Source organism: Sceloporus undulatus, chromosome 1 (assembly GCF_019175285.1).
Source record: "Sceloporus undulatus isolate JIND9_A2432 ecotype Alabama chromosome 1, SceUnd_v1.1, whole genome shotgun sequence".
NCBI classification, from domain to species: Eukaryota; Metazoa; Chordata; class Lepidosauria; order Squamata; family Phrynosomatidae; genus Sceloporus; species Sceloporus undulatus.
The window spans coordinates 175,307,537-175,322,961 of record NC_056522.1 but is presented as its reverse complement, the minus strand read 5'-3'; positions in this window follow the sequence as shown (position 1 = coordinate 175,322,961).

Genomic DNA, 15,425 nt, shown 5'->3' with positions numbered 1-15,425 from the left:
GCTTCATAAATAAAGGTTAATAATAATAATAATAATATGTGCTTGCATCCTGAAAATAGTTAAAGTGCTGGCATCTCAGAAAAGCAAACCCGTTTGCTAATGCTTATCACACACAGAGCACAACAAGGGGTCAAAGTCACATTATTTAGGTTCCAATGCGAAGTTGACTATCAAACGGGTGAGGACAAGTCCCCATTGCTAGCTTATGAAATACATTTTGTGCGCATGCTCCAATCTGTCATTTCCACAAGTGCCCCTCCCTCCTCCTCCTAGCCCCCCATCAGGAAGGAGGGAAAGAAAGATGAAGGGAGGAGATGCTGGGACCCCTTACCCCTTTGCCCAGGGCTCGCTCTGTCTCCCTGTCTCATCCACAGCCCCCTTGTACCCACCTTCCCTCCCCAGAGATGGGGCTCCTTTGCCAGATCCAGGGGTCTCTCTCTCTCCTTCTCTGATGGAGGCATTGCTGGAAGACCTGCCAGCTGGTGCCCAGGAGGTGGAGCACCCGCACCTGGATGGATGGCTGGTTGGTTCGCAGGCTGGGCTAGAGCATGATGGGACTTGTAGTTCCTCCAGGGCTGCCCAAGCAGAGTTGGTAGGCAAGCTGGGAGTGGGAGTGGGAGGGCAGGGGAAGGGGAAGGGAGGGGAGCACCACATGCTCCAAAGCCTTGAGCCATGACAGAGAAAAGTGGGATCAACTCAGATCATTGCTCCAGTCATTGTAGCCAAGTCTCTTCCCCTCCCCTTGATTTTATTTAATCCCCCCTCCCCCCTCCTGTGTCTCTGCCTCCCAGCCTCCCTCCTCCTCTCCTGCAGGCTTTCCAGTGTGCTTCCATGGCTGATACTCCCTGATGCCCTCCTTTTCCAGGACATGTCCTCCACTTCTCCCTCCTGTCCAGGAAGAATGGCAAAAAGTCCTCTCTCTGCCTTCTCCCAGCAGTTGTGCCCTTAATTAGAGGCAGCCAAGAGGAGGAGAGGAGTGGGGCAAGGGAAATGAATGTGGAGGGCGGACTGTCTATATTTTGGGCAAATAGTTTTGGCTGGTGGGCTATTGGGATTATTGCAAAGGGTACAATATTTTTTGGTCCTTGGGGATATCAATAATAAAATGCATACTTGTTTTTATCAGTGGGTGTGAGAGTGTAAACAAGGGTTGTAACAGTCACAGGGCTTACTTCCCCACTTGTTTTGACATGACACATACTGAGCAGCATTTAATATATTCCCATCCTGCATCAGTTTGGGCCACCAAAACTGGGGCCTAATCAGGTGTAATAACATGTCTTTCCATATTGTCAGTACCAATAGTTCTGATTTTTAATGCTCAGTCAATTAAGCTTTGTAGGTGAAACAAAAGACTTTTATTGAAGACATCAGAAACAAAAACTATCAGTACTATGTCTTAGTCAGAACTAAAGATCCACCCCTCTCAAAACATAATAACAGCAGTTAAACCAATAAACTCCACCCCCATACTTCAGCCCATTCCCATGACAAATTTGTAACAGTTCCCATTCGCCTACCTCTATTTTAACAATTAGACCGTTTCAACAAACAGTTTCTTGACAGTTTAACAACTGTCATATCACCCAACCAAGTACAAATCAGAACATAGTCATATCTCAACATAAACGAAATATAAACACATGACAGATTCTATAGATTCTGACACTTATCCAAAATGTCTTGCCAACTTGACATCGTGACACTTGTTAAAGGTTTGCCCTCTTAATGCCGCAGACGCATATATCTTGTACCCTTTGTAGGGGATGCCATGCCACACTACAACTTCTGTCCCTTGGTCCTTGTGCTAAGGATCTCCCTCTATCACCTTGGACATGCTCTTTTACAGGCTTGGCACATGGGAGGCTTTGGGAACTTTAATTTTTGCTTGGCTTCATGTGGATGCTGCCAATAACAGTTGTGGTGTGAACATGTCTACCATCTCCTTTCTTTGACTATTATGTTGTCGTAATCTAGATAAATCAACTAGAAAGTTTTCTCCCCCTGTAGGTACTTCAACTAGAAGTTTAACTTGCAAAAGAACTTGACCATCTGATCTGTTTTGGGCTTAACTACAGGTGTTTTTTTTAAGCCTCTAAATTCCTATGATATGTCCACACCTCAATTGGAATGAAAACTCCTTCCAACCAGTGGTGCCAGGCTAACAGTGCCCACCAAAGAGACTCAGCTTCATTTCCCCAAATTGTCCAGTTCTGTTATGTGTCTGAAAACATCCTGGACAAATAGGTATATGGTTTAAACTGTATTTCTTTGTCTTTTTGCAGCAACACTGCCCAGATTGCCACATCTGGTACATCTACTTGAACCATGTTCAGTGGGATCAGGATGTCTTAAGAAGGGCTTAGAGGTGAACAACAATTGGAGCCATTCAAAAGTCTCTTAACACTCTGGAAACAGTTCAGAATAAATTACTGGTAAAAAATGACAACCCTCAAAAAGCTGTGTAGTTGCTGGGATGCGGAGGCAAGCAATTGGCAGCATGGGGTGGGAGCTCATCCCGTAAAGCCTTTTCAATGATGGCAACTCCAGTCCTCGAATCAGAGGATGCTGGGGTTCTCTCAATGGACAAGGTGGTGTTCTATTTGTGGTTCACCGAGGGCTTCATAGCTTCACCCCTATGCCTTGAGAGAGTGACAGAGGCACAGGGGTGAAAGCAAGCTGCAGAGCAGCCATTACCATAGGCAGTAGCCCCCGTGGGAACAGCTTAGCCACCAACCTTTTAAAACTTCAAACTGAAAAGAAGGGGGAAAGGTAAGGAGTTTTTCCACTAAAGGAACTGTCAACATGCACTCAGTGAAGTGATAGTATTTGAGGATGAAAAGAGAAAAGACACATGGATACAAGAAATATATAAAGATACATTAATAAAAGGATATCAAGGAAACAAAGAAACAAGAATAATTGGTAAGTGATACTTAGGTTGGATTTAAATGCTGCAGAGAAAGGAAGAGATAACAAATTTTGAAGACAAAGGATATACAAAAGACATTAATGTTAACAGGATAATAGAATACCACCTTAACCAGTAAAGATTTATTTAAACCAGAGCTAAGGAGCAGTCAAGCAAGGGCACAGCTGCAGAAAACACCAAAGAATAAATGAATAAAAGGTACACTATATTACTACAATAAACTTTAACATCAATTTAAAAGGTTTGTAAGGGACTATTTGCCAAACAACAAAGAATAAAGACTGTGAGTGAGTATTTGTAATAGAAAAAGAGAATATACAGATGAGAAAACACAGAACTGAAAAAGACTATAAGGACTGAAAAGACGGAGTTTGAGATTTAAGATCTGCACCTCACTGCAAAAGTTGGTTTTGAAATCAGGATGGTGACGACAGGAGATAAAAGAAGATTAACAAAATATTTAAGGGCTAACAATTTTAAAATCTGATTTGGTATTTGTAAAATAATATAAGACCTCCATGTTCTGTGATGACAAAGATCTTTTGATTTGATGTTTCAAGGATGGTTTACTGAGGAAGGGTAAAATGAAGGAGGTTAGAGTGGTTTAGATACAGTGAATATATTTCAGTCTATTACTAGTGTATTGTTGTTTGGGTTTATTTTAGGTCTGTTATTTTTGTAACTGTAGTAATTAACTGGGAGGGAGTTATATAATGAAAGGAAGAAGGAAAATTAAGTTAAGTAATGGTGATAGGGATAAGATCAAGGACTCAAACACAAATGCAATCTTCGGTTAATACTAGTGCTCAAAGAGGTTCTACAGATATGTCAACTAAGCAGAAAGACATTAACGTAATAATTTTGCAAAAACTTGGAGAATTTACAAAAGCTTTTAAGAAAAAGATAAGAGAAGAGCTTAATGATACAAGAGAGGAAATAAAATCAGACATGGATAAAGAAATAGATGGCTTATCTAGAAAATTAGATAAAACAACTAAAGGAATTACATATATAAAAACAGATGTAGAGGAAATATCAACAAAAATAAAAGTTAGAAAGAAAGACTGAGAACAAAGGAACAAAGATGGAGAATCAAAATAAAGAGATTAGATATAGGGAAAGATGTATTAAATTAAGAAGAGTCACAGAAATGGAAAATGAGCAATTAATTGAAGGCTTGATCCCAATTTTGGCACTATATTTAGATATGTCAGAAGATATGGTGGATTTGCAGACTGAAAATTTGTTTAGAATTAACTCTACATCGGCCAATGAAAGGAAATTACCAAGGGATATAGCAATTTGCTTTACAAGTTCTATATTGTTAGACAAACTATTTCAACAAAATTATCATGAAAGATTGATAATTGAAGGTAAGGAAATTATGATATTTATGGATGTGTCAGTTCAAATATTGAGAAAAAGGCAAGAATATACATTTTTAACTCAGACACTACAGAAAAATGACATCAGATTTAGATGGGGAAAAAATAGAAGGTGTGACATTCACTTAAAAGCAAGGAAGATACAAGATTAATGCAACAGATAAGGCAAAAGAATTCTACAAAAGACTACATAGTAGGAATAAGAAGTAACAGGAACAGGACAGGAAAGCAGAAAGAGAAAAAAGGAACAAACCAACCAGAAAGGAGTAGTGAAGGAAGAAAGAATGGATGACTAGCCACAACAGAGGAAAGGAAAAGAGGAGATGAGGAAGAAAAGGGATTAGTTATTTGTGACTCAAAGGAAGAAGAAAACTAAACTGGAGCGAGATTACTGAGTGGATAGAGATTAGAAATTTTTCAGGTAAAATGAGGTGGTGGTGAAGATAAAATCATTGAATGTGAGAAGGATGAATAATAGATATAAAAGGAAACAAATATTTCATTATTTAGAGAAAATGTGTATTCAAGAAACTAAGATCAAAGAAAGCATTAAAAGAAGGAAAATCTCCAAGCCATGATAGTTATAAACTGTTTGAAGATGAAATTATCAGTATATTACACAAAACTTTCAGTAGGATACCAGAAGAAGGAAAGCCAACAATGTGGAATTTCACAAATACAGTTTTAGGGCCTGAACAGAGAGGCCAAAATAAAGCTACTTTCGAGTCACTTTGTAGGTTTGCTGTTTAAATGATGCATGTGTCCTAAGAGGCTGAAAGCCGTGCCAAACCTAAGCTCAATTCCCAAGGACTGGAGCATAGCTTTGGCACATCTTCTGGCCTCTTAAGATGTGTGTGTCATTTAAACAGCATACCTCCAAAGCAGCTTTATTTTGGCCTCTCTGTTCGGACCCTTAATCCACAAAGGAGGAAAAGATAAAAATAATGTAGAAAATTATAGACCCATTGCACTACTTAATACAAATTTAAAAATTAATAGTTTGATATTGGCAAAGAGATTAAAGAAAATATTGTCCAAAAATATTCATGAAGATCAGAATAGATTTTTGCCTGAAAGACAAATCAGAAATAATGTAAGAACCTTCTTGAATACCATCAAACATTATATGGTAAATCATGATAAAAGGTTAGCATTAGTTTTGCTAGATACAGAGAGAGCTTTTGATAATGTGGGGTAGAAATTTATGTTAGAAGTTTTGCAAAGGATGGTGATGGGGGAGAGATTCATAGCAAATATAGAACAAATATACAGTTGGCCCTGTGTTATACAACATATATGATAAAAAGGGCACATGATATAGGTTGTGTTAGTCCTTTAGAAAGTTGAGAGAATGCAGGAAAAACAAACAAATTTTCAGCTGCTCAAGAACTAAAGGAAAATTATATAAAGATTATTAATAGGCGGTATTATACACCACTGAGATCAGCTAAAATTGATAAGATTGGGGTCAATAAGTACTGAAAATGTCATGTGGAGATAGGCTCATATTATCATATGTGGTGGCCATGCTCCAAAGTGAATTTTAATGGCAAAAATACAGACAAAAATGCAAGAGATATTGGAGATACATTATACTTTTATTCCAGAAATATATTTACTTAATATGACTTCCTTTCTGGGTAAAGAGAGAGAGTATAAGTATTGGAGAACAGTCCCATATTTAGTGACAGCAGCAAGAGTGCTACTGGCAAAAAATTGGAAATTGGAGTATATGGCCACTATAGAAAACTGGTTACCAAAAAAAAAAAAAAAAAAAAAAAAAAAATAAAATAAAAAAAAAAGGAATTAAGAGAGATGGATAAGATAACAGCATTAATTAATAAAAGATCAGCAAAAAAATTTAGGAAAAAATGGAATCAAATTTTAAAATATTTGAACAAAGTTTGGGATATAAAGGAAAAATTGTTATAAAGATCTGTAAGAAAGAAAGATTTGCCAAAAAATCTATGATAAAAAATAAGAAATGAAACATTGGATCTTAATTAAATAGACATGAGCGAAGAGTAACTATTTAGATATTCTTATTTAACAAAAAGGTTTGTCAAGGGTGCAGTTGAAACTGAAAGATAATTAAAATGGGAATTATCAAGTATAAGGAAGCACATGAAAATGTAACTAATGTATACTTTTTCTTTTGGTGGAAAGACAGATATGAAAGGTGTAAATGGAGAATATTACAAATTATGTAAAGCATGGGAAAGAATGTATTAATCTGATTTTAAATTTAATAAAGAAAATATATATTTTAAAAAAGTTCTGTAGTTGATTTTGGTTTGGTTTTGGCAGCTGACCATGTCTAGGAGTTTTGAGGGATCAAATTCCACTCACTTGCTTGAAATCCAGTATCGCAGGTAATCCAACTTATCCCAGCTATATTCACAGTTTGAAAGCTTTTTGAAAGCAAATAAAATTGATTGTCTAATAGTTTTTTCTGAACAAAAGCCCCCCGTAAGCTCCTTAAAGAAAAAAAGTGCAAAAGAAAAAAGAGAAAAATTTAAAAAACCCTCACACAACGTCCCCAACCCATCTTATCCCCTGTGCTCTAAGTTTTTATTGACCACCCCCAGTGACTCACAGTTTATTTTTTTTAAAAAAAACTCACTCAGTCAAAATGGCTGCCAGCTTTCTCTCTTCTCCCTGTGCAGGGACTAGCCTGGAAAGCCTCTCACAGCAGTTATATAGAGCTAGATTGATAGCTCTGCACCCCCCCCGTGTGACTCACAAAAGTGACTCACCGTTTAATTTTTTTAAAAAACCCTCCAAGTCAAAATGGCCACCCAGAAACATCTTTCCTTCTTCTCCTTGTGCAGGGACTGGCCTGGAAGGCCTTTGGCAGCAGTTATACAGAGCTCAGCTGCTAGATCTTGCCCCCCCCCCCACCAGTGACTCACAGTTAAAAACCCCAAACTCTCCAAGTCAAAATGGCTGCCTAGGAACAGTTTTCCTTCTTCCTGTGCAGGGACTGGCCTGAAAAGCCTCTGGCAGCAGTTATCTAGAGCTCGGCTGCTAGCTCCACCTCTCTAGTGACTCACAGAAGTGACTCTTGATCTATAGTAGTCCCTTTGTACCTGTGCACAAGTTACTGAACAGTTGTGATCAGTGTTCTGACCCTATTTCTGCCACCTTTTACTTTTGCTTCCCATCTGTCTTTAACTGCTTGAAGAGTTTCATCTGTCATCCAATGAGATCTTTCTTTCTTTCTGGCTACAGATAGTGTCTTTGTGCATTTCTTCCTGTCAACGTACCTAGTTTTAGTGTATAGTTCTTCTAGCTCTCAGTCAATTAGACACAATAGTGCAATTTTTTTCGCATTAACTTAAAAACCTACAGGGATGTTCTTCACTTTGTATTTCATCACGAGGTTGATTTAGTGTTCTTCTTTAGCTTTACTCTAATTTTTTTATATTAGCAGTTCATGGTCTGTGCCACAATCTGCTTTTTGCAGAGGGAATGGAACACCTTCATTTTCTTCTATTAATAATTTAGTCATTTTGATTTCTATATTGGCCGTCAGGTGATGTCATTATACGCAGTCATCTTCTTGGTTATTTGAAGAACAAGCTGTTAGCCTCACAAAATTCAATCAGTCATTATCCTGTCTCATTTTTAGATTTTAGGCCATATTCTCCAATAATATTTGTTATGCTGTCTCTTACATTTGTATTCCAGTTGCCTATGATTATCAACATGTCCTGTTTTACTATGTGATCAATTTCCTTCTGGACTCCAGCACATAATCTTTCAGTTTCTTCCTCTTCTGTGCCTATAGTTGGAGCATAAATGTGGATTATGATTATATTGATGGGTTTTCTCTAAAGGCTTACTGATATAATTCAGAATGCAAAGGAATCTTTTAGCACCTTTGAGATTAACTGAACAAAAAACATTGTAGCGCACGCTTTTGTAGACTTGGTCTACTTCCTCAGATGCATGGAATGAACTGCTGTCCAGGTAGGACCAATACTCAGACTGTATGAATAGTCACAGAAATGCAAAACATGTGGGTATGGTGATGATGTGGGTATGTTTGGTGCAGGAGGTAAGATATTGCCTAAGGTCAGGGTGGGTGGATGACCATATGAATGGTGGAAGGAATTCTGGGATGTGGTGTGTGTTAGCTGGAAACCAGAATGAGATATAATAACCTGGCCAAGAGCCTCTTCTTGAGAATTATAACCAGAGTTATAGTGTGTGTAGTGTGTATTGTTGATAGATTGGTGTTTGTGGATATATTCAGCTGTTTTTCTTTCCAATCTTCCTTTGTATTCTTTTTTCCATTACAACTGTCCTGAGATTGAATGCCTTGGAAGACTGAAGTGTTCTGCAACAGGTTTTTGTCTATTCCCATAACTAATATCTGATTTGTGCCCATTTATCTTTTGGCACATAGACTGGCCTGTTTGCCCAATGTAGACTGCAGTCTGTGCATAAGAGGAGAAATGGATGTAAATTCCCAGCCTATACACAGGGGAGGGCTTGGCAGCAACCAAGATGAAGCACTCAGTTGCTGACAATCTCTGACCTGTGTGTGTGCATGTGCATCAGGAGACTTCAAAAACACATTTTAAACAGTAAATCAGCAGATAGTCAGGAAAGGAAAATAAACATGTAGACTTCCCACCCTTACTCATGATCACTCACTGGGATCTTAAGTGGGAAAGGAATTGGATGGGGGAGGCAACCAGAGAGAGAGCAAGCTGACAAGATTGACAGGTAAAAAATAATGCTATTGATTGATAAATTTTGTCATAACGGGAAGAGAAAAAAAAGGCATCCCTTTTTGTACCAATTTGAATCTGAACACAGGAAATGTATTATTTATTTTGAGTAGGTGTGGTAATAATGGGGTCACTGCATGGTAACTGGCAGACCTGGAAAATGTGAGGCGAAGCTGAATTTCTTTTGCCAGTGTAGATAACCCCTTATATTACACTACAAATATCTACGATGTTAAGCTAATATATATTAATGGTCTGTTTCCTTTCTTTTACCCATTTATATCCCATATTTTAGGACATTTTTTCTATATTCTTAGCATAGCAAAGCTAGAAAAGATTAATTATGGCTAATTATTTCTGGTGTGACTGATAAGTGAACATATTTTGTGTACATTTTTATTTTTGATAAATATGTCAGAGGCATTTAATGACTTCCCATCTGCTCCTGCAGTGTATAATTCTCTCTGTATTCACATGCACAAGCCTGTCAACAGAGGATAACGCTTCAAGTGTTTGAAAAGGTGGGCTCTCTCACTGCTGCCACCAAAAAAGAAAAAAGAAAAGAAAAGAAAAGGTGGGCTCTAGTTCACTTTATGTATTCCACAATAAATCTGTTCATCTTTGAGATGCCACATGATCCTATGTTGTTTTAATGGAATACACTATTGATCACAAACCCTTCTGCTTGTATGGGTGGAACATTTAGCCAAATAATATTAAAATAAACAAGCTAATTAAAGGTTAAGTCAACATATTCATTCAATTAAAGGATGAAGTCGAATAGTTCTATAATAAACTCTCTTACAACCTCTTAAGACAAGCATGCTATTCACTAATACATTTATAAGGATAAGGGATTGTGTAACAAACCATTTGTAACATCTGTACTCCTTTTCTTTTTCAGTGATCCTCTCTTTGACCTCTTTGGTACAGTCATCAGCCTAGATCTGCTATTTGCAGTTCATTTTCCAGATCTAATGGGAGGACACTAAGGAACCTTTACTGAGCCGGGATCCTATAGTGAGGAGCAGTTCTGCCCTGCAGGTCCAATTCAGACCTTGCAGGGGCTGTGGGATAGTCTCCACTAAGTCCAGTGGTGGTGCTGCTCTTATTTGTCAAGGCTTGTGAAGCAGAGATTGAATTGTCTGTCTTTACTCTTGTCTTTCCTGTGAGGGGAGAACAAAGGACACCTAGTTGGCACATTGGAAGCTAATGCAGCTTCAACCTTCAGCACACTCTGGAAGTAGTGACAATTCCCAGATTGGTTCCCATCTTGTCTCTTCTGAATAGGGAACATGAGTGGAGAGTGACATTAGCTTCTTGGCCAAAGTGCCCTCTGGAGAAACCTGGCCAGTGCTTCAGTCATGGAATCAGTGAAGTCAGAGGGCATTTATTTATTTATCAATCAGATTATGCCAAATCCTCTATCGTTTGGTGCATGTGGGTCACAGTGGGCATTTACTCCATCCCTTGGTTTTCTTCCCCTCAAAGCTGTTGACATTCTACTAATAGCAACCTGTTTGTAGGAGTTGAGATATATGATCTTCTGGGACTCTGTAAAGGTATGAGAAGAATGATCAAATCATGAAATTGGGAGAATAACAGTTAACCAGTGAAACAATCTTTTTATTCCATTATTATGTTCAATTAAGTCTTGAGAATGGCATAAATATCATGCTTTTCCAAGTTGACAAGTAAAGGAAGTTTGTTGGAGGAAAAACAACAGTGGGGTTGTGACATCTTAAAAGGTTAACAAATAGCATTGTGAATTAGAGAACATTTCATCAGATAATTATGTGATTGCTGCCAAAATGCCTCTGCGATGTAGGTTATACAGGATTTGTAAATAATTTTGTAGCAGTTGTTATGGACTTTCCAAGTATTTCAGGCTTCCTGCTTCCTAGATGTGTGTCACTGACATATAAATTGTTCAGCTACAATTATGTAGTACCTGACACTCGTGGATTCAAGCCTCTGCGGATGGCAGGCCTGTGTTCTTCCCATGGCTGTGGCCACAGCAAAATTAGAGACAATGGGACTTCACCATCCAGTTGTCCCCAATGATAGTGCAGCCATGTGCATGCATTGCCACTGGGGACAATGGGGCAGTCCCTAATTGCAGCATAGGTACATGCATGCATTGCCATTGAAGTCCTGTTGTCTCTAATGGCAGCATGGCCACATGCACATGCCATCACTGGGGACAATGTAACTTGAACATCCATGGATTTTGATATTTGTGTGCATGTGTGTGGGGGTCCAAAATAGATCCCCTGCAGATACTGTCTTATCACCACCTTAGATGCCTTCAAGAAGGCACTAAAGACGGATCTCTTCCAGCGGGCCTACTCACCTACCCAGATCTTAAATACTCTGCTTCTGATCTGATTGTATGAATGTTAGTGTAAAATGTTAGTTGATGATCCATTATTTCAGTGAATTAATAATAATGTCATGGTTTTAATGATTGTATTTTATATGGAATTGTTTTATTGCTGTAACCCTGCCTCGATCCACATGGAGAGGTGGGAAATAATAATAATAATAATAATAATAATAATAATAATAATAATAACTGAGGGCCAACTATAAAATCTTTTACAAGCATGATTTATGCATAGTAATATAATATTGAAGGCAATGCTCAGGTGACAAGGAGAGCAAGAATAATGTTGCCTTTAGAGGATAGGGTAAAAAGTATCCCTCTTTTCTTCACTTTCCTTATCTAGGAAACCTACCTAGTTCAGTTTAGATGCTGGTCTCCCAGATGATTCAGGCTTCATGTCCCGGAATCCCATCTATCATGATAAATAATGGTCATGGGATCTGGGAAGTCCAAAACCTCTGTAAGATTAAAGGTTGATTGTCACTGGCTTAGGTCTTTATGCAATTTATGTTCTGTATCCATTTTGAGTCTGAATTATTTTTATTCACTGTTTATGAACAGTGCTATACACAATACCAACATAAATACAATGATCAAGATGTATTGGGTATGAGGTATTATAATTTTTCTATCTTAGAATTCACTGGCATAGCTAGTTAAAAGAATGAGGAGCAAGTAGTGGTGAAGACTTTGCTGAAATTTATTGAGAGCTGTGGAGCTCAAGTGGACTAGTTTTGTTAAGCACTCTTACTTCTCAGGTTGAGACACTGACCCTTGCCAAGGAATCCTCTATGGAGATTCTCGCACCCTTAAATCCTGCTGGAAGAGACGTGGGACTGAAAAGACAGAAATGGATATTATCATATCATACCCACGCCCGGGCTGTAGGCAGCCCATATTCTTCTGGGCAGCCCTTCTGCAACCCAGACTTCTGCCGCAGCTTTTTTAAGAATGAGAAAATCTCATTCTTGAAAGAGCTGTGGCAGACGTCCAGGTTGCAGATTGACTACCTGGGAGAATATGGGATGTCTATAGCCCTGGCACAGGTAAGTATGATAATACCTGTTTTTGTCTTTTAGATCCCTCGCATCTCCTGATGGGATTTAAGGGTGTGATAATCTCCAAATCCCAGGCAGGTGGCACAGTGGATAGGTGAATATCCTTCTCCAAAGATGATCCATAGCTTTCCAACTGTTTGTGCTGTCATAGGAACCAGAACACAGAGCTGGCTGGCTGTTGTTGATAGAGATGGCACCATGTTTACCATCTGCAATAACCATTTTTATTGATTAATTGCTGCTGTAGCTACCATTGGGAAGTGTTTTAGCATCACCACAAAGTATGCCCAATTATCAGACCTAACCATTAGACTACAGAGTCTTCGATTTTATTTTATTTCATACAGGTAATGAGCCAGAGAGTGCTAGCACATTGTCTTTGTATCTGTGTTTCCCATTGGGCAACCATGTATACCCATCCTAGTTAACTGTACGTCATCATATATCAGTGCATCCTTCCCCACTCTACATTCTCCCAATCATATGACACAGCATCCTTCCCAAGTCTGGATCTTTTTCTATTACAAGTTCGATAACACCCTGCCACTTTAATACATGTGGACCAAAATATCAAGCTGCAACTAGAGAGAAGAGAAACTGAGCTGTAAGAGATGTGGAGAATGTATGGGTAGCTACCATTTGTGGTTTGAGGAAACTGATATGTTATAAACCATGCAAATAGATTGTGTGTAGGTTGTTTGTAAACTTAAGCACACACATGACTAATGAACCACACAGCTTTAAGAAGAGCAAATGCAGATTGAAAATAAAGTGGTTGTTTGATGACTTCTTTACTGCTCTTTATCTTTATGTAATAGTTTGTATCCTGAAATCTAGTAGACTGATGACTACAGTCTGGAATGTTTATTCTTTGTTGATAGTAAGCCAAGGTGAACTTCATAATCACGAACTTAAACAAATGCCACGCATGCAGTGAGAGAAACTAGCTTCTTCTTCTTCTTCTTCGGATTAAGAGGTATTCACACCAAAATATAAAGACCTTCTCTGACCATTTGTTGTGTTCTTCCTTTTGCTGCAACCATCAACCTGTCTTTGTTGGACTATAGCATACCCTACCCCCAATAAGGTACAGTTGGCTCTCTAGAGATCGCCTGTCTCAGTAGTCACTACTTTTTATCTTGGGGTGGGGGAGTTAGAGATTATACTTGATTGAATTTTACAAACTTCTCATTTAACGGACCCTACTTTAAAATTACATAGTATTGGAGTTTGATAAAGTAAGAATCTTAATGAGCATTTTAGCAATATGAAGGTTGCATACAAGCATGTTAATTATAGCTTTTCTCTAATTTGCTTTGATGGATATGACAGTGATGGCCAAGGAAACTTGTACATAAGGAATATTAAATTATTACTTGATAAAATGACTTGAGAAATCTATTTTGAATGATCACTTATATTTTTGTGATTTTTTAAAAATGCAAATGATGGTAAAGTCAGCCTTTGGATTTCTGAAAATCTTGAGTTTTGATCATTCTCAGTTTGGATTTTGAACATCAGTTTTAATTTCTTTATTTTTTTTTTAAAATAATGGACAAAATAATCCTATCAAATATTTTCCTATCATATTTTTGATATGATAATTTTAATTACAATCATTTTATGTTAATCAATGGAAAAGCTACCAATGATTTTATTGGAGTAGGATCATAGTCGGGGAGAGCAACTAGCCATCTCTACACTGTGCAATATAAACATTACTAAAAGAAATTTTGGCTTTAGACACTATTTTGGTACTTTAGAAATAATACAATTTTAAAGATAAAAATATCACTTTCATTCTTCAAATATTGACCAGTTAAACATCTTGACAAAACGTATATCCAAGTAAAATTTCTTAAGAGACCATTTAAAATGATCTAATAGCCCATTTGTAAGAATATTTCTGGGGAAATAGTGATCATGATCTGGAAAAGTTGATAACACAAGTGTCTCTCAGAGAAGAACATAAAAACTGATTCTCTTCAGCCTCTGGGAATAGAAAAGCAACTTAGTAGTTCCATGATCTGAACTTGTAATTAAAAGAATCAGATGTTGGTTGAATAGCTCTGGCATATATAGATAACAGAAATCTAGTGAGACAGCTAACTTAGAGAGTTATAGATTCAAAGAATCATAGAGTTGGAAGGGGCCTCATGGGTCATGGAGTCCATTGATCCATCGCTTCTTTAGGAAAGATCTGATATGCACATAGATGGAACTACTGCAAAAAATACAGACTCATGTGTATGTAGATTTGCTTTTGCACCATACTACTCTGTAACTTTTGATGAATATGAATACATTTGCAGTTCAGACACTAGTCAATCAGTGTTGAAGTTTGAAGTGTGTCATCTAATTTATATAGAGAAACACTTGGAATATATCTGATCTTTCACACTTTCTTATTTCCTGCTTTTTCTGTTTCATCCTCTTTAATAGTTCAGTGTTGGGCTTGTCCTACCATCATCTTATGTTTTATTGGTATTTAGATTTCTAAGTAGTACAATAAAAGAAAACTAAGAGAGAACAGTTTGAAAAGAGAGAATGACAGGTTTTACTGTTATTAAGAGTTTTTTTTTTTGTTTTGTTTACTGGTGTTTAGATTTTTTTTATCATTAGAAGAGGAAAAGGAAACCAAAATGAAAATAGTATGGAAAGAAAGGAGGGCAGGAGAGCAAGAGAGAGAATCAGAGTTGAGTGGAAGGAAAGGAATGAATAGATTTCATTTCTTTAACCCAACTGTTATTACCAACTAAGAAAGACCCATTGAGAACACTTGCTGCACCTGCATTGCAGAAATAATGCAGTTTGATGCCACGTCGGGATTTGTAGTTTGTTGTTACAACAAAGTACTCTGACAAAGCCTAAATATTTCATCAATCTACAAATTCCAAAATTCCGTAGTATTGAGCCATGGCAGTT